Raw genomic sequence first — 22,309 nt, forward strand, 5'->3', positions numbered from 1 at the left:
GTTTCCACCAGGAAAGTGAAAATAGTGGTATGTTCCATGTGTGCTAAACATTCATTTATTAGAATCAGAATGCAAAAAACACTATGCAAAATTGCTAAATTAAGAAATAGCTTTATACAAATCAAGAACTGGTTTCTAGAGAAATGAAGATCCCACCAGGAGAGCAAGTTCAAAGAGCGCGGGAGGCTATTTGGTAGAGGGAGTGGACAAGGGGAAGAGGGAAAGAAAGAGGAAGCAAGAAATTGTTGCTTTGTATTTGAAATCCTCTGCACTTTAAAAAAATTAAATTATGTGCATGAATTATTTTGAAAACTTTAAATTGGTATATCTTTTAAAAGGGTAAATGAGGCTTGTTTGGAAGGTAAGCTGCATGGGGAATTGTAGCCACGTAAAAAGGAACAGAAGAGTTGAAAGTTCACGGCCCGGAGGGGAATGGTGTGGTTTCGTGGCTGTGGCTGGACTGCAGGGTGGCTGTTTTGGGGTGGGTGGGGGCAAGGAGCAGCTGGAGATGACTCTGGAAAAGTAGGCTGGGGCAAGGCTGTGGAAAGCATCGAATGCCATGCTAAGAAGTTTGGAATTTCCTCTGTTGGCAACAGGGACCTGTGAAAAAAGTTTTGAGCAGTGTAATTCCACTTGTGTTTCAGAAAGATCACCCGATGGCAAAATAGAGTAGGGTTTGGAGTGTGGGAAGGACAGGAAGCAGGAGGCCAGATCAGAGGCTGTTACAACAGGCTTAAGGAATCTTCAGGGTCCGAATTAAGGCTTTCACCCTGTGTAGAAACTGAAGCTCTGAAACTGCAACTTGAATCAAAAAAACCTCTTCCACTTTAGCCGCCTCCCTGGGCTCCGTGCTGCTGTCCTGCACCCTCCTGTGGGCTGGGGTGGGCCCTGCCCAGGGAGACACCGACAGAGTAGTGGGTGGGTGGCAGAGGGTGGGTCACGGGGAGTCGCCCACCCTTCTTCATTCAGGGGCCGCCGGGTGCCCCTGCCTGTTCTGCGCCTCACTTCAGCTTCTTAGACCTCACTACAAACTATTTTTGGCCACTTTTCAAGGCATGTCTTAGTTTTCAGCATAGGATTTTTACCAACCTCTCCCCACCCCCCTCCACACCCTTAAATGATTCCTTTGGCTTTTATAAGTCGTTCTTCAGTTTTTTCCTCTTGCTCTGCCAACTCATCTAAGAAGTAGGATTTTTCTCCTCCTTTTCTTATTGGTATTTTAAAAATAATCAAATGGAAAAAATGAATGTTTTCACCCTTCTGGTCTCCTGCTTTCTAGGTTCACACCCACTGGCACCCCTCACCCCGCCTTGAGGCTCACTGACATTCCACCCTGCTGGGTGTGTGTGCCCGGGTGACTGGGAACCCTCAGCCACTGTCTCCCCTGGGGCCCTAATTTCCCCCTCCCCCCGCCCTCCTGACTTGCTCTATCCCACCCTCTCTCCTGCCCTCCAGCTTCCAGGCAGCATGGCGCAGGGGGGGAGAAGCCGGCAGGCAGTGCCCCTCAGAAACAGTGGCTGCATGTCTCCCTCCCGTAGCAGCCTGGCTGGGAGCTGTGCAACTTGCTGGAGGTCAAAGGCCGCTGTCCCTAGCTGTGGCATTCTCTCCACTGGGCGTATGCTTGAAGGCAGGGAATGGGGTGAAGTAGGGCAGTTCGTTTTCCCTTCACACCCAAGAGGCTGCGTGGCTCCCGCCTTCTGGCAGGAAGAGGGAAAAGGTGGAGCTGAATAGCTCTTTGTGCATTTCAGGAATGTGAATTTCATTTCCCTTCACGCCTCTCCCTCCACTGGCTGTGCTGGTGAATTAGAGTTGACACTCCAAAATGACCAATTCACTTGTTCACAGAGGTTGAATGTTTTGAGTTGGGGTCCATTGCCCTAGCACCACATGTGGTCTGGGACTAGCAGCATGGACCCTCTGGGAGCTTGTTAGAAATGCGACCTCCCTCCGGCCCCATCCCAGACCACTGAACCAGAAGCTGCATTTTGTCGGATGGCCAGGTGATTTGTATGCAGATCAGACTTAAGAACCACTGATCCAGTACTCTGCTGTGACTTGGTCATGTGCTGTAGGGACTTCTGTCTTCCCCCTGCTCAAGGAGCCATAGTTTGGGGTCCTTCATGGGTTTATGGAGAGGGGGGTGTGCAAACTCAGAGACTGTCTCGACCTGGCACAAACCCCTTTCCCTTTCTCTGTCTCTCCTTATCTTACACAGGTGTGAGACAAGATATGTTCAGATACATCACCCCACCTTATCCTCCCACACTCCTGTGGGATAACAAAGCAAGGATGATCCGTCTAATTTTAAACAATGAATTCCAGTGTTATTGATGAAGAAATGACTAACTTGTTCAAGGTCACAGTGCTAGTAAATGGACTCACCCTTGTGATTGCTGAATATCACCTTCCTTTTGTATGTGACCTAAGCTAGGACTTCCAGTCCTTTTAAACAGGAAGCTCAAAAGTCATTATTTAAGATAAAGCAACCAGAAGCATAATGTTGGGTTTGGTTTGAGTCATAAATTCCACCACGCAGGGATGAAACTGAGGTACGTTTTCCTGAGCCCCTGCAAATAATTCCAGTAGTTCGAAGGCCCTTTTGAACACGAAGTTACATGGGTTGAGTTTCAAAGAAAAGAATGTTGAAAGAAGTCTTCCAGATGAGAATGGCCTCCAGATGTGAACATTGCTCTTCCAGATGTGTGGACGAGTGGGGTGGAAGAAACGGGGGGAGTGAGATGCCTCACATGTCTGCAAAATGAAATGGAAAAACCTCTCTCAGCCACAGGGCAAAGTAGGACAAGAGAAATGGAATCCAAGTTAAACTCTCCACGGTGGGGCCAGACTAACTCGAAGGAATCGTCCCCACGTGGGCTGATATTTTAAATGTGCAGTGTGTGCAGAGGCCACACCTCAAACTTCACTGCTGAAAACTGGAAGATACTGTGTCTGCAGGCACTGGCTCTCCTTGGACCTGTGTGGATCCGGTTCAGCCCCTTAAAGGAGCCTCCTAGTGAGAACAGTTGAAAAGGCAGAGCAGGCGGGATGGTCTGTGAGACTGGTCCAGGGGCGCAGAGAGCCCAGCCCAGAATGCGGAAGGGGAGGGAGCCAGGAATCACACATATCTTTCCTTTCTTCAGCTTTCAATCAGCAACTCATCTCTGGGGATGGGGATTGCCGGGTTTGTTTCTTCACAATGGCTAGGAGGTCCCATGTTTCTGAGATGAGTAAATCTGAAACCACAGAAAACTGAGGCCTCGTGGCCAAGTCCTCTTGGTTTGTCACATCTCTGAAAATCTGAGCCATTGTCAAACTCCTGGCTGCACGGAATTAAACCTCTTTAGTAAACCCTCTGCCAACATCGTCACCTTCCCAGTGACTGCTCCATCAGGATCATAAAGATTCTCTGCCTTTCATTTCTAGGCTTTCCCCACACCTCACAGCCCAGAGTTGGGAGAGAAGGCTTTGCGGTTCCCCGGCCTCCCTGGCATGAGCGGGACTGTCTAGACAGAAGGGAAATGGCCTTTCTGCTACTGCAACGAAGGACCCTGCTGGAACAGCTCCTGCCTGAGAGGGCACCCCAGCCCTGGGCTCTCCACCTCATTAATCCTCAGCGGTGACTAAGGCTCACAAACCCAGCCCTTTGGATTCCAAGGCTGTAATTTCATCTGGAATATTTCCTTTCTGTTGACTTGTCTCTACCTTTCTTTTCACCTGTCTGTCATACTTAGTTTTACCTTCCTGCACGTGTTAGTCCTAATCCTTTGGTGACCCACGCTAAAGAAAATGCCTCAGGAATACATGTTCTATCTGTCAGTTTATTTCCTACATCCTGTGGCACCTATTACTCTAATAGGAATCTATTAGATTAAATCTACCTTTTCTTGAGTGCCTATGTACCAAGTAACTCACTTATATGTATCACGTTTACTGTTACTAACAACCCAACATGTTGTCACACCCATTTTGTAGATGAGAGAACTGAGGCTCAGAGAGTCTGAATGCCTCGTCCCGGACCCTGCGGCTAGAAATCAGATCAAACCTGGTCTGACTCCAAAGCCTCTGCTCCCTGGACTTCCAGCTGTGGTTCAGCTTACCCCAGTAGGACCCCTGTGGCTTCAAGAAACTCTCAAATGCCTAAACCAATCTATTTTCATTCATTTTATTAATAAAAATAGTAATGCCTATCTGTCTCATAGGTGGGGTAATGAAGCGAAAGGAAGAAGAAAGTGTTTCAGCCGGAAAGTTTGGAAATCACCCCCTCTACACCGAAGGGAAGATTTCAGGTTACAAATGAGATGTGTCCCTCAGGTGCCAGAGGTGTGCAAACCTGCCACCGCCCTTTTAATTTGGTGCATTGATTTAACCCTGTAGCTGAACCTGACTGAGGAGATTCCTTCCTGGTTCATGACCCTGCGGTTGGAGAAGCAGGATCTTTCGCTGGAAGGCTCTAAGTGACAGAATGAAGTGTTGGAAGATTCAGAGCGGGAGACAAGAGTGTTGAGGACTTGATCCTCATTTTATCAAACCATTGAAAGTGTAGATCTTTAGTCCAGAACTTGTAATAAGATATTATTTTTATTAAAAGAAAATGTAAGCCATGTCCTCTGAAGTTTGTTTTCTTGTGCATCCTCTCTATTCCTGACACGTTGAAGAACAACCTGTCTTGGCCACTAGAGGACAAGCCTATGTAGGCACAGAGGAGGAGGCGTGGTTGAGTGTATGTTTGTACCCTCATTCCTCCTCGCCCATGGAGTGTCCCAGGCAGAGCAAACAATGACACGATGCACCAGCGGTGCCGTTGTTTCCAACAGCGACTGTTGATATCTTCTATCTTCGCTGAGTTCCTGAGACAATCCCATGGGGACCTAGCAGGTCCTCTGACAAAAGCCCCAAAGCTGGAAGTCACACGTCTAACTCTGAAGACTTGTCCCAAGAAATGGCATTTCTGGAGGATGCACAGGAATCTTTTCATATGGCATCGAAAAGACTATTGAATCCAGAAAGACTACAGAGGAAAGAGTTTAATTTCTGAGCCCTCAAAACAAATGTTTAGGAATGTGCCTTCTCATCCTTTGTTAGCTACAGCTGTAGACGATAAGGCAGCACCTTCCTGGGATCCTCTTCTTTTGCAGTTTTTTGCCTATGATGGAGGTGGTATTAGGGAAGGAGACAAAACCTCTCGTTTCTTAGGTTGTATGTAATGCTTGCTCGGGAGATATGAGCAAACCTCCCAGAATCATTATCATTATGTATTAATTGCCTTACTGGTTGACTCTACAGAGACTATCATACTTATAAAAATAAAATGATACCTCTGCAGAAAGTCTTTCATTATAGGATTTCTTGGCCAAGTCACCTTACCCTTAATTTGCAGAGATGAGAATAAAAACCAAGAGCGGTCCCAAGTTGAAGGATAAGGCGTTAGCAGATGTGATGATCTCAGCCTTCTTCAAGCTGGCCTGTGGCCAAGTGATGGGTTGGGCACACGAGCCTGGTCTTCCCTCCTGGCCCTCGATACTCACACTTACTGCAATGGGCACATATAATGTTAGTGCTGAAAACAGGTGTGGATGGAGGAAGTTCAGTTGCTATTGAATTATTTGCAAATTCAAGGTCAGTTAAGTTTCTTAATTATTAACAATCATCCTTTGGACATCAACACACCAAGTATTGCACTTGAAGCCAAGGAGAGGACACAGGGGTTATGGCATTTCAACATTTCACAAGTACAGAAGAAAGAGCAGGCACAATCTTGTACTTTGCCTTAGAGGGGTCAATAAATAAGCACGAAGCTACCAAAGAATGACACGGAGAATGTCATTAAAATGGCAAAGTAAAGAGTATGAGGGAAGTGCTAAAGGAAATGGTGTTGGTCTCCTAGCAGTATAGCCAGTCTGAGGTTGGGAGGAGGGATGGATAAGGGCCGGTGCAGAGAAAAGGAGAAACCATATAGGAATGTTATTGTTCAGGCGAGAGGACAGGAGCACTCGGGTGAAAGAAGGGCTAGATAAAGAGGGAACCGGATCAGAGCCCCAGGACCATGCTATGCTGTAGCAGGTGCTGATGAGGTTGGAGGAGGGTGTGGGTGGGTGTGGAGCTACACACGGGTTCTGAACCAGATGTGAAACAGTCTTTGAACCTAGTTGCTCCGAGCAGCTGCATGTGGTGTCAATTAAAACAAAAACAATGGAAACCAAAGAAATCCACAAGTCAGCTCTAATAGTCCAGCATTGAGAAACTTAAGCTGAACTCGTGTTGATCCCTTTGGAATGGAGAAAAAGACCCTGAAACAGGAGGTAGAGCAGAGGAACAATTAGTAGGGTTCAGCAAGGAAGTGGTCTGGGATTGCGGGAGTGGCGTTAGATGTGTTTTTGGTGCATCTTAGAATTTTCGAGCTGGAAGAGCCCTTAGTTCAATATCTTTATTTTACAAACGAGGAAACCAAGGCACAGCAAGGTCAGTGAGGAAGTCGGACCTATAGACCTACACTTGGGCCAATGAGGTTCAACTAGGCCTATAATTTATTTAGAAAATAACATAAATATATTTTAGGTTTCAGACACAGAAACTTCTGCAGTAGAATTGAGAGTCAGAGGAAACAGAACACTGGTTTTGGGCTTTTGAACTTTGCATTCTGATTCCAGAAAACTTGACCCCTGATAAGCCCCTGTCTCAGACCTTTGGCAGGCGGTGAGTTACTCTGTGCTGGGCCAATATGGCCAGAGAGAATCGGGTTATCCAAAACTTGCTGGAAAACAGGGAGGGCAGCGTGCTGGTGGGATCCCGGAGCTGCTCCCTGCTTCCAGGGGCTCCGAGATCCGGGAACAGTCGGGCTAGCTGGAGGGACTGGATCTTTTCCCGGACGTCCCATTTCGGTCTGGGTCATCCGGCTCCCACCCAGGCTCAGGCCAGCTTCCGCACCGATTATCCGTGATGCTTCAGCCTGCACCATCTCTCCACGCCATATCCGTGATGCTTCAGCCTGCACCATCTCTCCACGCCACAGTTAAAAAAAAAAAAAAAAAAAAAAAACAAAAAAAAAAAACAAATCAAGATCCTTTCTCAGGGACTGGGAACGCATTTCATTTAGCTTCATTTAAAATACACTGTTAGAGTTGTGCTGCACAAATCTGCCAAATGCTATAAATATGTATGAAGTCGCGGTGGCCTCCTGCACCCACGGAGAGGCCAGTTTTGGGATGGATAACAGACAGGGAGAATTTTAAGTACATCCTGTTCCACTGAAGCTGACTTCTTTTCCATTCTGTTCTCCCTCCTGCTCACCGCCCCCCCCTCCCCCGCCCTAGCAGAAAAAATAATTGCCATGAGCGCTGAGCTGAAGATTTCTTCTTTCTCCTCCTTAAAGTGTTGCAAAACCGTCACACTGTAAGGGAATAACCGCCCTCCCCCGACACACAAACACAGCTCTCCTCTGGCAAACAGGAAACCATCCCAGGCTGTGGGCTTCTCAGCCGGGAAGTCGGTCTCTGCTGCCGCGGCCACCTTCCCCTCAGGTTCCTCCCCGGCTTAAAAGGCGGTTAAAAATAGCAACCACCAAAGCCAGAAGAAAAGATGATTTCATTGTCTAACCGCTGCAACTTGCGGCCTGATTTGGGTGGTGGCAGCAGGACCTAATCCTCTGAGTTGGCACCTTGAGAATCCTCGCAGGGTCGAGGCTGGTCCCTTCCGCGGGATTTCAACACCCGGTGTCCCTGGGGAGCCGGCCCATGTCGGGAGGGCGGTGAGCCGGCGCCCCCGCCGCGTGCACACGCTACGGGCGAGATAGCCGTGGAAACCCAAGATCTCCCCTTGGCACAGCCTGTGTGCGGTGCAGGCGGCACACGCCACCCCGGCGTGGGGGGCAAGGCTGGGGACGAAACCTCTCTGCCACCTGAGCCCGGCCCTCCTGCGACGGCCTGGGCGTGCGCACCCTCCCCTGGGCCTGGCAGGTTCCAGAACTTGTGGAATATGCTCAGTGCCACTCAGCCCAGGTTGCTGTTGGAGTGACAGGTACAGAAGGGACCCGAAGGGCTTCTAAGGCTTAGAAGAAGAGAAAAACAGTTTGAGAAGGTACGTGAGGGTCACCAACAGCTGATCTTGCGGAATAAAAGAGAAATCCGTCTTTACCGTCGCCCGCCAGGAGGGTCAGACCCTCCAGAGCGGAGGTCAGTTCACCGTGACGAAAGATCCACAGTCCTTGATGTACGGCGTGTGGTCCCCAATTTGGCTTCATTTGCTACTTAATTAAGCAGGCAAGTGGATTTCAGAAGTAACTTCTTTATGCCTGGCACCTCCCAGAGTGCTGTGGGGGTACGGAAGATACACAAGTTCTGTTTGCTATGTTTGAGGACCTTACGGTTTAGTGAAGGCGAGAACTGACTCAGCGGAAGCGAACTGGAGGGAAACGTGCCGAGCCCCAACCGCTGAGTGCCACGGAGAAGGCTGCGGCTGGGGGGAAAAGCACACAGAGACGCCTGCCCGCAGGGGGCTGATGGGCCCGCGCAAGGCGGGTGGTCGCGGGAATAGATAAGTGGGATATTCGGGGTATGCTGGATAGCTAAACGCTGTGGAGAAAGATAAAGCAGCGAGGGCGGACAGGACACGCTGGGGAAGGCTTGCAAGTGTAGAATCGGTACTCAGAAACGGTCTTACTGAGAAGGTGACGCTCGAGTGAAAACATGAAAGATGCAAGTCCTGAAACTGCTTGGTGCCGGCTGGACGAGTCCCGTAGTGGAGGGGCAGATCTGTGACCCAATGAGGACAACCATGCAGCGGGTGAGGCTCCATCTAAACCTTTGAAAGTTAGAGAAGATTTATGTAGTCAGAAGAAGGATGAGAGGGACAAAATTAATGTCACTACCATGAAATTCTGCACAATCCAATAATTGCTTTCTCTGTGTCCCACATGTTATGCACTTTGAAGAAAAGCAATTACACATTGCCCAATTATATGCTTTGGGTGGATACACCAGCATCTGACATTTCTCAGGGACGTCTGGCAGTCCCCATGGCTTCTGGGACTGGGGGCAGCCCAGGGTGGGTGTCCCTTGTGCAGCGGTGTCCACTGGGGAGCCGGCCCATGGTGGAAGACCAGTGTCTCTGCCCTCAGCCAGAGGGACGTGGGTTTGGGTGTTGCTCAGCCACTTTCTGGCATGTGACCTGGCTTGCTGCATGCCTTGTTGAACTTTAGTTTCCTCATCTCTAAAGTGAGAATATTGCTTTTTTTTTTTTTAAACAGGGTTGTTGTCAGGCACATATTAAGCACTCAGCAAGTCATTCCCATTATTATCGCTGTCATGATATCGCATAACTATGTGAAGTAAAATGACGAGCATCCATGTGTTGTGAAATCTGTCATAAATCCGAGGGGTGCTCACATCAGTCAAACTCGTATTTCGTGTGGAACTCTCAGCCTGAGGTAAGTGACTAAGTCGGGGACAAGGAGAGGTTAAGTGATGCACCCTCGTCCACCCGACATGGGAGGTGTGGGTGATCGCACACTCTGAGGGGGGAGCCAAGGCAGGGCACTCTGAGGGCCTTGGGGTGGCCCCTGGGGCAAGAGGTGGGGAGGAGGTGAGAGGAGGAGGGTAGGGCTGACCAGGCACCAGCCTGGGGCAGTGAGCTCTGGGGAGCCTCCTTGCAGGAACCCCAGCCCACCCACACCACAGAGTGGCCCGGTGCCCAGCAGTGCTCCCCTGGGAAGTGTCACTCGGGGTGGGAGCTGGGGAGAGCCAGCACTGGGACTCCCACCTCCCCACGCTCTGTCTCCTTACCTCCCCTCTTGACCCTGACGGTTCACCCATGTGAATGCTCAAGAGCCATGTGATAAAAAACCTGATAAACCTGACTGTGAATCTGTGAGAAGTCTCAGGCATTTAGGACCTGTCTGGAAAGGGCCTGGGGGGATCTTGCAGGTGAGTCTGGGAGGCTGGGGGAAGGGGCTCAGAGGGCTGGGGATGGAGCAGGGGGCCCAGAGAGCTGAGAGTTTCAGAGCAGATGGCAAGCCTGGGGAATATGGTGGAGGCTAACATGCTGGGTGGCAGGAAGACCAGGACCTATGTGGCTTCTTGAGAGTTTAAGTCACTTTGTCAGTCGTTGTGCCCATCAGTGAGCTCTGGCCTCCCTTTCAGCAGAAGGGACAAGCATTTCTGTGGCTCCCCCTTGACACAGCCCCTCCTATGCACAATCTAGATTCTGCACCAAGATGGTGACCCAGGCTTCTCTTGGCTTCCCGTGGGTTTAATAGACAGACATTCAATGACTGGCTGATTCATTGATCAACAAGGCAGTAACTTCTTAACCCTTAATCTATTTTTAACATTTATTAAGCATTTATTACATGCTAGGCATTGTGCTTAACATGCATCATCTCGTCCTATTCTCATAAAAACTTTATGGACACATGTACTCTTATTATATTTGTTTTGCATGGAAGGAAGCGGAGCCTTAGAGAGCTTATGTAACATGCCCAGGCCTCACAGTTAGTAAGCGGTAGGGCCAGACCCAAGCTCAGCCTCTGCCTCGCACGGATGTCTGTGTGCTCCAACACAATGCAATACGGCCTGGGCATCCACCACTGCTGAATTGTTGACTTGTTTATGTCTGCAAAAATGGGCTTCCAAAGACCGGAGATGAGTGATTTTCTTGGGGAGTGGGGTGAACAGATGAAACTAGTTATAGTACATTAAAGTTATAACCAATACCTTTCACAATTTTTCCGTTCATTTACAAATATATTTTGTTCAATAAGAATAACAGCACACCAGTTATGCTTAGGCCTGGCTGGGAACTGATGGGATTCAGAGACAAAAGACCACTTCAGCCTTCTAGATCTTGCCACTCCCTGAAAGGGAGAGACACGCAAATGAATATTGGTGTTTCCTTGTGATAAGCCTGAGGATGAGTGTTCTTGGAGGCTGTGGCAGCTCCCAGGAGGGGCACCGAGTTTGCGGTGGGGCCGAGGGTGTCTTCCTGGGGAAGATGGCCTTGAAGACCAGGCCAGGGGGAAGGGCGTCTTATCAGGGCAGGACACTGGAGGCTTGAAGGTTTCAGGCTTAGGCACGAGAGAGTTCTGTACGGCTGGGCGAGAAGGCAGGGCAGGAAGCCTAGGGGTTGGTGAGACAGGTGCAGTCGGACGCGGAAAGGCCTTGCATGCTTGCCAAGTACTGGGTCTGGATCCTAAAAGCAATGGGCTGCCACCAAACAGCTTTGCATGCAGGAGAGAGCTGGCAGCTTTAGGAAGCCACTCTGAGATGAGTGGAGGAGAGCCAGACATGGTGGCTGGGGTGGGGAGACGGAAAGGAAGTGACAGGGAGATCAAGGCAGTGACGGCAGAGCAGGCTGTGGAGGGCTCGACTCGGGTACAGAGCTCTCATGCTCCATTACCCTCCCTCCCAAATCAGAAAACACATGTCATGCCTTTGTCCTAATGTTCTTATTGTCATTTTTAATTCAAATCGGTATTTCTGCCTTTCTTATATCTAATGCCTATTGATTATAACTAATGGACACTGCAAACATTATTGAAAGCCTCAGTGGCAGGGACATTTCAAGGTTTCTACGAGTATTTTTCTCCTTATATCTAATGCCTATTGATTCACATTCTCAGTGAAGCCCCATCGGGGGTTCTTGGTATTTGTTTTGGTGGGGCTAACTCTTCCCTTTTCCACCCCACCCACACTTTATATAACTAGTTGTGTTAGTAATCCAGGTCCTTTAAGAAATTCGTTTTTATACCCTCTAATCCTCACAATTAAATAGGGGTCAAAGGTCGCGAAGGCACTGGAAGGAAGGTTTTGTAGTCTGCAGAACGTTTTCCCTATGTTACCCTTGTTGGATCCTTATATAGTCCAGGGAGGCAGGAAAACCATTACTGTCCCCCTGTTATTGATGAGAAAACTGAGGCTCAGAGAAGCAATGGTCACACAATTAAGTGACGTAGCTTGGTCTTAATGCTCTGAATTTATCCTTTACCATTTCATTGTCTTTCATTGACTGCACGCAGGTGACAGATGATGTCACATGATGATCTTTGGTACATAGAACTTTGAGAAAGAACCGTTTGATCCTCTGGCTGTTTCTGCCTTCAGACCCAATCCCACTCATTCGAGACACACTGAGCACGCCCAGTGTCAGGCGCCGGGTATTCCGGGTGCCCAGCTCAGCCCTCAGGGAGCGAGTGGTGCACAGAAGGGTGGACACAGTGCAACCAAAGGTGAAACAGGGTGGTGAGTGGTGCCCTAGAGGTGTGGACAGAATGATCTGGCTTATGGAGGGGGATTACTCATTCTGCTTAGGGTGGGGCAGAGGGATGGGGAGGGCTTCCCCCACAAGGTGACATACAGACTGGCCGTGGAGGTAGAACAGCATTTCTTCACGGAGAGAAGGGCAGGGACAACAACAACAACAACAACGGCATCACTGGTTAAGTCCTTGTGATGTGCCAGGCCCTGTGCTAAGACCTTGACAAGTGTTATTTATTTGCTACTCCCAGTGACCCTACGAGGTCTCAATATTAATATGATCCCCATTTCACATGTGAGGAAATGAAGGCTTAAGAGAGGATTTGCTCCTAAGCAGTCTGATTCCAGCTCATTCTCTCAACCACTGTAGCACAGGGCCAGGCACTCAAGCTAGAGAACAGAGCTTGAGCAGAGCCTTGGAGATGCGAAGCTGCCAGGGCTCGCCCAGGGCGCAGGGTGGGTGCAAGGAGGGAGGAGGACGTAGGTGTGAAAGGGGGATGGGGCCAGTGTGGACGGGCCTTGCATGATATTATTTTCTCAGCGAAGTTAGATAGCAGTCCTGTGATCCAATTTGATCAGATCTGTGTTTCATGCAGATACCCCGGTGACAGAACAGAGCGGGAGCCACGGACACCGTGCCTGCAGGGGGACAGGCCCACGAAGCACCAAGGGCAGCAGGCCAAGTGGGGAGGAGGAGGCATTCCTGCCCAGGGCAGCAGGCTCCCAGCCTCCAGCTCCTCCCGGCTGACTGCACCCATGCGGCAATGAAGCCCCTTTGTTGCCAGACCCTCTGATTTGGAAAACACCTTTGGAAAACCAAAATTTTATTTGAAATTTCCTAATTTTAAAATGCAGGAAAGTAATTCAAGTTAATTTTTTTAAAGAACACTTTCAGGACCAAATTATGTTTGTGGCGGCTGCCAGTGAGCCCCCTCAGACATGGAGGATGAACTGGAATAGAGAGAGTTCAGAGGCAAGGAGCCCCGTGTCCGGAGCCCACTGTGACAGTCTAGACAAAGAGAGAGGACCCAAGCAAAGGCCATGGCAGGAGGGACGAAGAAGGGTCAGGGCTGAGATACATTTTAAGTAGACTGAATAGTATGTAGTGACTTGACTTTGGACACAGAGGGTGTGAGAGGGACGAGTCTGTGTTGACTGTGTAGATGATGGAACCATCATTCATTTAATTTTTGGATGATTATTTATTGAGCATCTATCATATCCAAGATACTGCATAAGCAGCTGAGATACCACAAGGAAGAAGACATGGGACCTCACTGTGAAGGAACTCAGACTTTAGTGAGGAGACCTGTTGGAGGATTAGCACAGAGAGATTTGGGGGCACGTAGAAAGAGCGCCTGCCCTGGTCTTGGAGGGTGTGGCATCAGGGAGCTCTGCCCACAGGGAATACAGGAGAAGCGCAGGTGTGAGAGAGACGGTCACCCACTGGGTTTTGGATTTGTTGAGCTGAGTCTTAGCTTCAGCCCAGCTAGTTCTGTGATCTGATACCATCACTCTCCGATGCTTTTAATTTTGTGACATTTAAGAGTCCAGGCAGCTTGCTTACTCATACAACACATTCCTTTCCGACAGTCATGTTTTCCCTGTAGCCTCTTTTAAAGTGCCTGACATATGTGTGCACATGGCTCAGGGTGTAGCAGATGCTGGCATTACTGCCATCGTCCGTGTCTTTCCAGGTCCTGCCCGCTTGTCGTTCATCATAGATGTTGCAATATTTGTAAGAGGAACCTCTGCTTGTTTGCTTAGTTTACTCATTGCTGTTGTGGAGAAAGATCTGCTTTCTTTTAGGATCATCATTACTGCATGGGAGATTAATTATGAGAAAACACCCTGTGCAGTTAATACTCTACCTCCTTCCTGAGAGTGCGGCACATTCTTTCTCCAAACCCAGGCGAGGTTGGCTTCATTCATTCAGCACATGTTTCCTGGGCACCTACCATGTGCCGGGCACTGTTCCAGGTGCTTGGCATGCATCGGTGAATCCAGAAGGACCCCTACGCTCACGCAGCCTTGCTTTCCTGCAGCCTCAGTGATTTGGCTGTTACTTATTTCTGTGTTGCTCTTTTGGGATATGCACAGACGTGTGGCCCCCTCCCTTCCAGGGGAACGTTCCCTCCAGTCCCCTCTCCAGTGGGGCTGTGCTCGTCGTCATCTCAGACTCTCTGCCCCATTTCCCCAGCGTGGACTGTCCACAGTGTGGCAGCTCCTTGCCTTGGCCATCAGAGCTCCACTGGCCTAAATAGATCCCTGAGTTCTAAATCTCACCGTTCCTCTACATACTCTGAATGAACACAATTTGTCTTCTCTTTTGAGCAGGTAATTTAACTGGATCCTTAAATCAGACCCTTTATCCTTCCCATTGACCCACTGGTCAGACACATACCTTCTGTCATAAAGTCCTTGTGATCTTTTATTCTTTGTCCTCAGCTAAGAGTCCTCCCTGGAGGGATGTCTCCAGATACAACCCAAAGGTGCCTGGAACTCAGGCTTGAACTGGTTCACTGGTGTGGATTTGGTAGAGCAGGATACTAAAAAAAACTTCCCTGGGGAGGCTGGCTCTCACCAGGTCACCTGGCATGCAAAGAAAACCTGGGATGAGGAACCCAGAGGCCATTGCAGGGGTCACTGGGGCTGGGTGAGTTCCCTGCTCAGAGAACAAGGGTGCAGGGATCTCCTGGAGTCATAAGCTAGCTGCTCTGTGAGGGTCTAGGAAGCTTCGATTTGGATAGCTCCCACCTCCTCATACCTGGAAGTCCTCCACCTACGTGGAACATCCTGGATCTATGAGACCCTTCATAGCTTCCAGGAGCCACAAAAAGGCAAGTAATGTGGAGGAAAGAGAAAAGTTACAGCAAACAAAGAGGTAAAAACTTTAAGGAACCTGGATGCCATCCCTTAATAGCTCTGTGGCCTTGCTCAAGCAATTAGGCTTCTCTGAGCCTCAATTTTATCCTCTCAATAAGGTTCAAAAAAATAAGGTTGAAATATGAGCAATGTGTGTCCATAAGGTGTTATGCAAATAGAAGGTGTTTTTACTGTTGTTATGATTATTGTTATTTGCAGCAGGCCTCCCTCCTAGAGCCCACATTAGTCAGGACCCGGATCCTCAGAGCTGCTCCAAGGGCTCTCCCTCTGGGGCTGAGATCAACAGTCCAGCAGCCATTGCCCAGTGAGCCACCCACTACCCCACCCATCAATCAGCCAGCACTGGGCAGAGGAATCTGTGTGGCTGTCACCTTGCCACCAGCTAGCACTGCCCTTGCATTTTATTACTTCTGAGCTAAGGCTGGAAATTCCTTGGCAGGAGCTCCACCAGCACGGACGTGTCTGTTTCTCTGCACCCGTTGCTGAGGAACCCTCATTGCGTCAGGATCTAAGGAACTATTATAAGCTCACTCAGGACAATCCATTAGCTTGCCTCCTGCTGCCCCTCTGAGCTCTGTGTGGGCTTCAGCCTGTGGAACTGGTGAGGGTCACATCCTGAGCCGTGAGAATTGAGGCATAAAGTGAGGGTAAAATGATGCCATGAGTCTGAAATTTTGGGAAATGGGTGTGCTGGAACTGAAAACGCTAAGGGGTAGTCTGTGGTGATTTAGCCAGAATTAAAGGATCTTTTAAAATTCAAATTCCTGGCACCCACCTAGCCCTATATCTTTAGGGTTAGACAGTCCCATTTGGCTCTATGTTCTCAGATGAAAGACCAGAAGGACAACAATATGAAGTATCAGTCATTGTTCATGACATAGAAAGAGAAGGAAGGGGCCAGTAAGGGCTAGTTGGCATCCTTTTATCCATGCTTTGCATGAGTTTGTGGAAGGGGAAAGTGACCACGAAATGTTAATACTAGAAGGGAACTTCAAGATCACAAGAAACGACTCCGTGAAGAAACTGAGATCAGATTGCTTATGTAGGTTTTCTAAGATCACACACCACTGAGTGATGTGATTAGTCCTATGTGCCAGTCCCATGAATGGGAGACAGAATATTTTATAATAAGATGACAAATACATCATTATGTGTACAAATATATTATGTACCTGGAGTTTCACCACGGCATTGTTTATGGAAGCAAAAAAATTGAAGCAAATAAATATCTATCATCTATTAATAAGGAATAGTTTAAATACTTTATGGTTTATGCACTTAACAGAATACTATGTAGCCATTACAAATAATGATGCAGATCTACATTTATTGATTTGGGATGCTGAGTGGCTTAGCTAGAGGGACACGTGAACTTTTGTTATGTAACAATAGCAGATGTCAATGCAATTATCTTGGGTAAAACTGTATACATATATGTGAAAGAATGTTTATAATAATTACCCAAGAGGTGAGGTTTTGGATGATTCTAATGATCTTATTTACATTTTCATGCATTGTTGGAATTTGTTCAAAGATCATATGCCATTTTTTTTAAATAATCAGAAATCAAAAAGTAAAAAGGACATCCCCTTTTTTTTTTTTTTTGAGACAGAGTCTCACTCTGTTGCCCGGGCTAGAGTGAGTGCCGTGGCGTCAGTCTAGCTCACAGCAACCTCAGACTCCTGGGCTCAGGCGATCCTACTGCCTCAGCCTCCCGAGTAGCTGGGACTACAGGCATGCGCCACCATGCCCAGCTAATTTTTTTGTATATATATATTTTAGTTGTCCATATAATTTTTTTCTATTTTTAGTAGAGGCGGGGTCTCACTCTTGCTCAGGCTGGTCTCGAACTCCTGACCTCGAGCGATCCACCTGCCTCGGCCTCCCAGAGTGCTAGGATTACAGGCGTGAGCCACCGCACCCGGCCAGGACATCCCCTTTTTTGGTCTAGGATCCCTGTGTGTAGTTGCGGAGCTTCTCAGGATGGTGGGAGTGAATTTCCTACATCTAGTTGCTTTACAGTTGCTTCCCATTAATAATAGGCAAGTGCTGCTCTGCACACAACCCAGGGGAAGGGCATCGTGGAGGACATGGCGCCTTGGATCTTCCAATGGAAAGTGTTAGTACGAGGGGCAGGTTAAGAGGTTCCCCAGAACTTTAAGATAAAATCTCCCTTGAAGAGTAAAAATTGGAAAGAATAGAACGGTTGGTTTGAGCCTCCGTGGGTATGACAACCCTAAAAATAGTCACAAATGGATGGCAGAGGAGACTTAGGAACTCCCAACTCTAATGAGATGACTGGGTGTATTCACAGGAGAGCATGACCAGAGTGAAATTATAACTAGAAAGATGAAACTGAATTAATTGATTGGATAGCACTGTAATTTGGCTGAAGATGTAGTGTGCTAACCAAGAGGGGATGACAACTATAGAGTCTAGAAAAGGGAGATGTGTGTGTTCATTAGTGTCTATCCAGCCTTGTCCAGGGAAGAGTGGCTGTGATTCCTGTGGCCACAGACCCTGCCAGGTTCCAGAGTATGGAGACACCTCCCTGCAGGTAATGTCATCTGGCAAAGAGGAGGCTGGAGGTGGCATCTGTGTGTTTGCAAAGGCAAAGACCAACTTATGTGTATGCATGTCTCAAAGGGTTGAAATAGGTCTGTCTCAGCGATCCATTACCCTAAAATTTAACTGGAAAGAGTACTCCATTTTCCAATGAGGCTCAGTAATTGAGTCACTCTACTTGGTGTTTGTTGGTTTTCACCAAGAAGCAATTTGTGTCTTTGAAAGTTTTAACTCGGTGTCTAAGATCACTTCTAGCATGTCTCTGGGTCTTGTGTGCTTTGCTGACCACACAGTCCCAGTGGGGAACATGCATTAAGTTCCCTAGGTTAGACCACTTGACTTTGCGCCCCCTTCTGTGACAATTTTCCTTGGGCAGATTTAAATACACGCACTAACTGCTTTTCCCACAACTGTGTGGGCTCAGCTAGAGGGGTGCTCTGATCAGCGCCTGAGTTTGAGGGAAAAGTCTTGAAGCAGAACATGACATTCTTTTACTTGGGTATTAGACACTTTATTTTTTTTTTTTGAGACAGAGTCTCACTCTGTTGCCCAGGCTAGAGTGAGTGCCGTGGCGTCAGCCTAGCTCACAGCAACCTCAAACTCCTGAGCTCAAGCGATCCTCCTGCCTCAGCCTCCCAAGTAGCTGGGACTACAGGCATGTGCCACCATGCCTAGCTAATTTTTTCTATATATATTTTTAGCTGTCCACATAATTTCTTTCTGTTTTTAGTAGAGATGGGGTCTCGCTCTTGCTCAGGCTGGTCTCGAACTCCTGAGCTCAAACGATCCGCCCACCTCGGCCTCCCAGAGTGCTAGGATTACAGGCGTGAGCCACCGCGCCCGGCCCTAGACACTTTATTGATTAAATGTACTAGGTTTTACTCAATCACCTGCTATGTAGCCAGCTCCTACCTACTGGACCTGCCGGCCACACAAGGCGGGTGGGGACAGTCACTCTTTAATTACTTAGGAATATTCAATTCTTTACCTGAAATGGTCCCTTAAGCAGGAAGAACAATACTATCAGTAACACAAGGGCCAAAGCACAAAAGAAAACCATTTATTCAATATACCTTTAATATCTACCTTCTAGTACTGCAGTTGACATTCATTGGAGACAGATAGGATCTGTTCACTTTTTATTTTTGTCACCGTGGCTTCTTATGCGTCTGCTTGTTATTCTTCTTTGGCGACGAAGCCATACCCGTGGTGAACGTGGCTCAGAAGGTCTTTACTTGTCAGCTATGTCGACTCTCCACACATCACCCAACTGTCTGAAGAAATGGATGACAGCACTTAGTATCACTGTGGTCACTGCCCAGCGTGGTGGGGCTGGCTTATTTCTCCTCTCCAGCTCAGATGTCACTGTTGACAAAGCCACTTCTACTCTAGAACCACATGTCCCACTTTGTGAGTGAGAATTCCCTCTCCACTGGCGAGCAGTGTCAGGCCAATGGCCCAAATTCTAGGAATGCTCTTGGAATTTAATCGGTTTTATCTTTCCAAAGCCCTTTCAGGACAGCTAAGAACCAAGAAAGGGAGAGGCTAAGGGGACTTCAGAGACTTCTCATTTTGTGAAACTATATTAAAATGACATTGCACTGAGATGAATTTAAGAAAGTAAACAATAAAAGCCGGAAGAAAACAGCCTGAGAGAGAAATAGAGGAGCATAGTAGAAAGGAGTGAAAGGAAGGAAAAAGGAGGAATACGAAATTTCCGGTAAATTCTCAAATTTCAAAGAGGCGTGGCAAGGAACAAACATTCATTTGACTTTGGAAGATACTGTATAATTTTTTTCATTCTATTTACATTCCAAGCAGTGTTTGCTAATATTAATATTGACATCCCTGTTCATGTAACAGCTTTGGGGAACATGTTGCATAATTTAGAATCCTTCTTGGTTAAGTGAGTTTGGGCAAAAACAAAACCTATGATTAGTTTTCTGTGGGCTGTGGGGGTCAGAGCTGCGTTAGGAGATTTCTTGTATCAGTCATTCAAAGCTCTCGATTCACACATTCATTAAAAATGTTCACGCCAGTTCTGACTTGAAATTCTGCCCCAAGTGGCATCAAAGCCAGAAGTTGCTTCAGAAGGAGGGGAAGATACGCCTGTGCCAGGGTGACACTGCCGTGCTGGGCTGGAGCGACATTCCTTCCCAAGAATATATGGTTTTACTGAGGTCAAATGAAACTTTGCCTGGTGCTTTGCCCACGTGGAAAATGAATGTGCCTGATCTGCCTTCCAAATGGGAGAGATGGGAGAACAGGACAGAAGGGCAGGTTACGCCGCACTGTTTGGAAAGACCACATAAATGCCAGGGGAGCTGGATTGCTCAGCCTCATGAGAGTTTAAACCCCTGACCCCTTTGCTGCCCATAGTCTTAAAATTGTCCCCTCACGGCCATGGGAAGAATCAGCCTTAACATTTTAATCACATCCAGAGGCACAATAAGCTGGAGCGTCAGCCAGAACAGATCTCATTTCTTTCCCAAACTTGATTACTTTGTTTTATATTATAAAATGAGCTCAGCGATAGTTCAAGGGTAAATTACGAGCCTTTAGAAATCCTGGACTGGCATGTATCTTTTAAAAATATTTACATAACTTAGCTTTACATGGTACCACCGTGTATGTGTGTGGGTCTGTGTGTGCACGGGTGTGTTTTAAGAGCTCTAAATATTCAGTATTTTCTCTCCAAACCTAAACATCTCCAAAAGCACAGAGGAAGGTCAGGAAGGCTCTGCCATCTTCTCACTTTAAGGCTGCAAGGCAGGAGGGCGGGCGGCTGGCTCACCACCACTGCCAGCAGCAGGAGAGGAAAAACTAGAACTCCTGCTTTCTGAGTCCTGTTTTCACAGCTCCTCCTTCTGTCCCTGACTCTTTCAGACCCAGTGTGAGAATTCAGAAGGACCAAATGGTTCCTCTACTCAAGTACTTTAAGAAAAAGTCCTGCTTTTCCCCTTAGTTGGCCCAGAGAGGGCTGTGGGAGAGAGAATGCCTCCCCTCCAATCTTCCCTGGCTCCAAGTTTCTCTTTAAAAAATGCAACCAGAGCAGGTACTGCTCAGCATCTGAGGATGTCACTTGTCACTTGCTCTGAGGCGCAGCCCCCCTTTTACACACAGCTGGGGGGAGGGTTTGAACCTGGCAGGAGGCCTCAGAGGTGAAAGACAACCCAAGAGTAGGAGAAAGCCAGGAAGAGAGGCGGGTTCCAGCAGGGAAGAACATGCCAGTCCTGATGGCCCACGAGGAAGGATTCCCGGGCCTCACGGTCAGGCATCCTCCCCTCCCTGAGAGTTGGGCTGCTTGGAGATCACAGGCACTCCTGGCTCACTGCTGCCATTTTCCTCCCAGCCAGGCATTTTCCTGATCAAGTGAGTGATGAGAGAGGGAGCAGGTGAGGAAATACATGGGGAACTGATGCAATCTTTGTCACATCATCAGTTTTTAATGAAAAATCTAGACTTTATCTTTACAGGGATAGAATTCAATTCTCAGGGACTTGTGACGAAGCAGCACATTGTGCGTGCGTGTGTGTGTGTGTGTGTGTGTGTGTGATGTGTTGTTTTCCCTATCATTCACTTTAGAAAATATTCTCTACTTTCCTATATTAAGATATATTTCCCGGGCCAGGCCTAGTGGCTCATGCCTGTAATCCTAGCACTTTGGGAGGCTGAGGCAAGAGGATCGCTTGAGGCCAGGAGTTCCAGACCAGCCTGGGCAACATAGTGAGACCCATCTCTTAAAAAAAAAAAATAGAAAAATTAGCCAGGCATGGTGGCATGCACCTGTAGCCTCAGCTACTTGGCAGGCTGAAGCAGGAGGATCACTTGAGCCCAGGAGTTTGAGCGTGCAGTGAGCTATGTTCTCGCCACTACACTCTAGCTGGGGTGACAGAGGAAGATGCTGTCTCAAAAAGAAAAAAAAAAGACATTTTTTTCCTAAAAATCATCCATCCATACACATCCCAGCTACCTGAAGAAAGTAATATAGGTTAATTGCAGAAGGTTTTGAAAATATGTCAGTATGACCAGAAGAAACTAAAATTCACCTATAATCTTACCAATTAATACTATCAACATTGTGGTGAACAGCCACCAGTCTGTTCTCTATTCTTCTATGGAATATGAGTTCCAAAGGCAGGAATCTTGCTCACTTCTGTGGCCCAATGCTCTGAACAGGGCCCGGTGAGGGCTGAGGAGCAACAAGTATTGGTCGAGTGAATGAATAAATAGCTATATCATCATACTTTGAATTGAAACAGGTTGTTGGGATCCAGTAGAGAATAACAGCAACACAATTGCTTGGGTTTGGCGACTTAGATCCAAGCTGCTACTGCCAACTCACTGTATCTCCTTGGATCAGTCACTTCACCTCTCTGGGCCTGAGTTTCTTCTTCAGCAATATAATCTTGTATAATAGCTAGCAGTTGTTCAGTGCTCACTATGCATGGTGATAAGCGCTATACATGTGTTTATTATCATAACTCTAGGAGATAGGTACCTACTCTCTCCATTTTATGCATGAGGAAACAGGCAGAGAGAGGTTGAGTGATTTGCCCAAAGTCACGCAGCAAGTAAGTGGGGAGCTGGGCTTGAACTCAGGCATCTGGGCT

The sequence above is a fragment of the Eulemur rufifrons genome, chromosome 16 (assembly GCF_041146395.1).
Source record: "Eulemur rufifrons isolate Redbay chromosome 16, OSU_ERuf_1, whole genome shotgun sequence".
Classification (NCBI taxonomy): domain Eukaryota; kingdom Metazoa; phylum Chordata; class Mammalia; order Primates; family Lemuridae; genus Eulemur; species Eulemur rufifrons.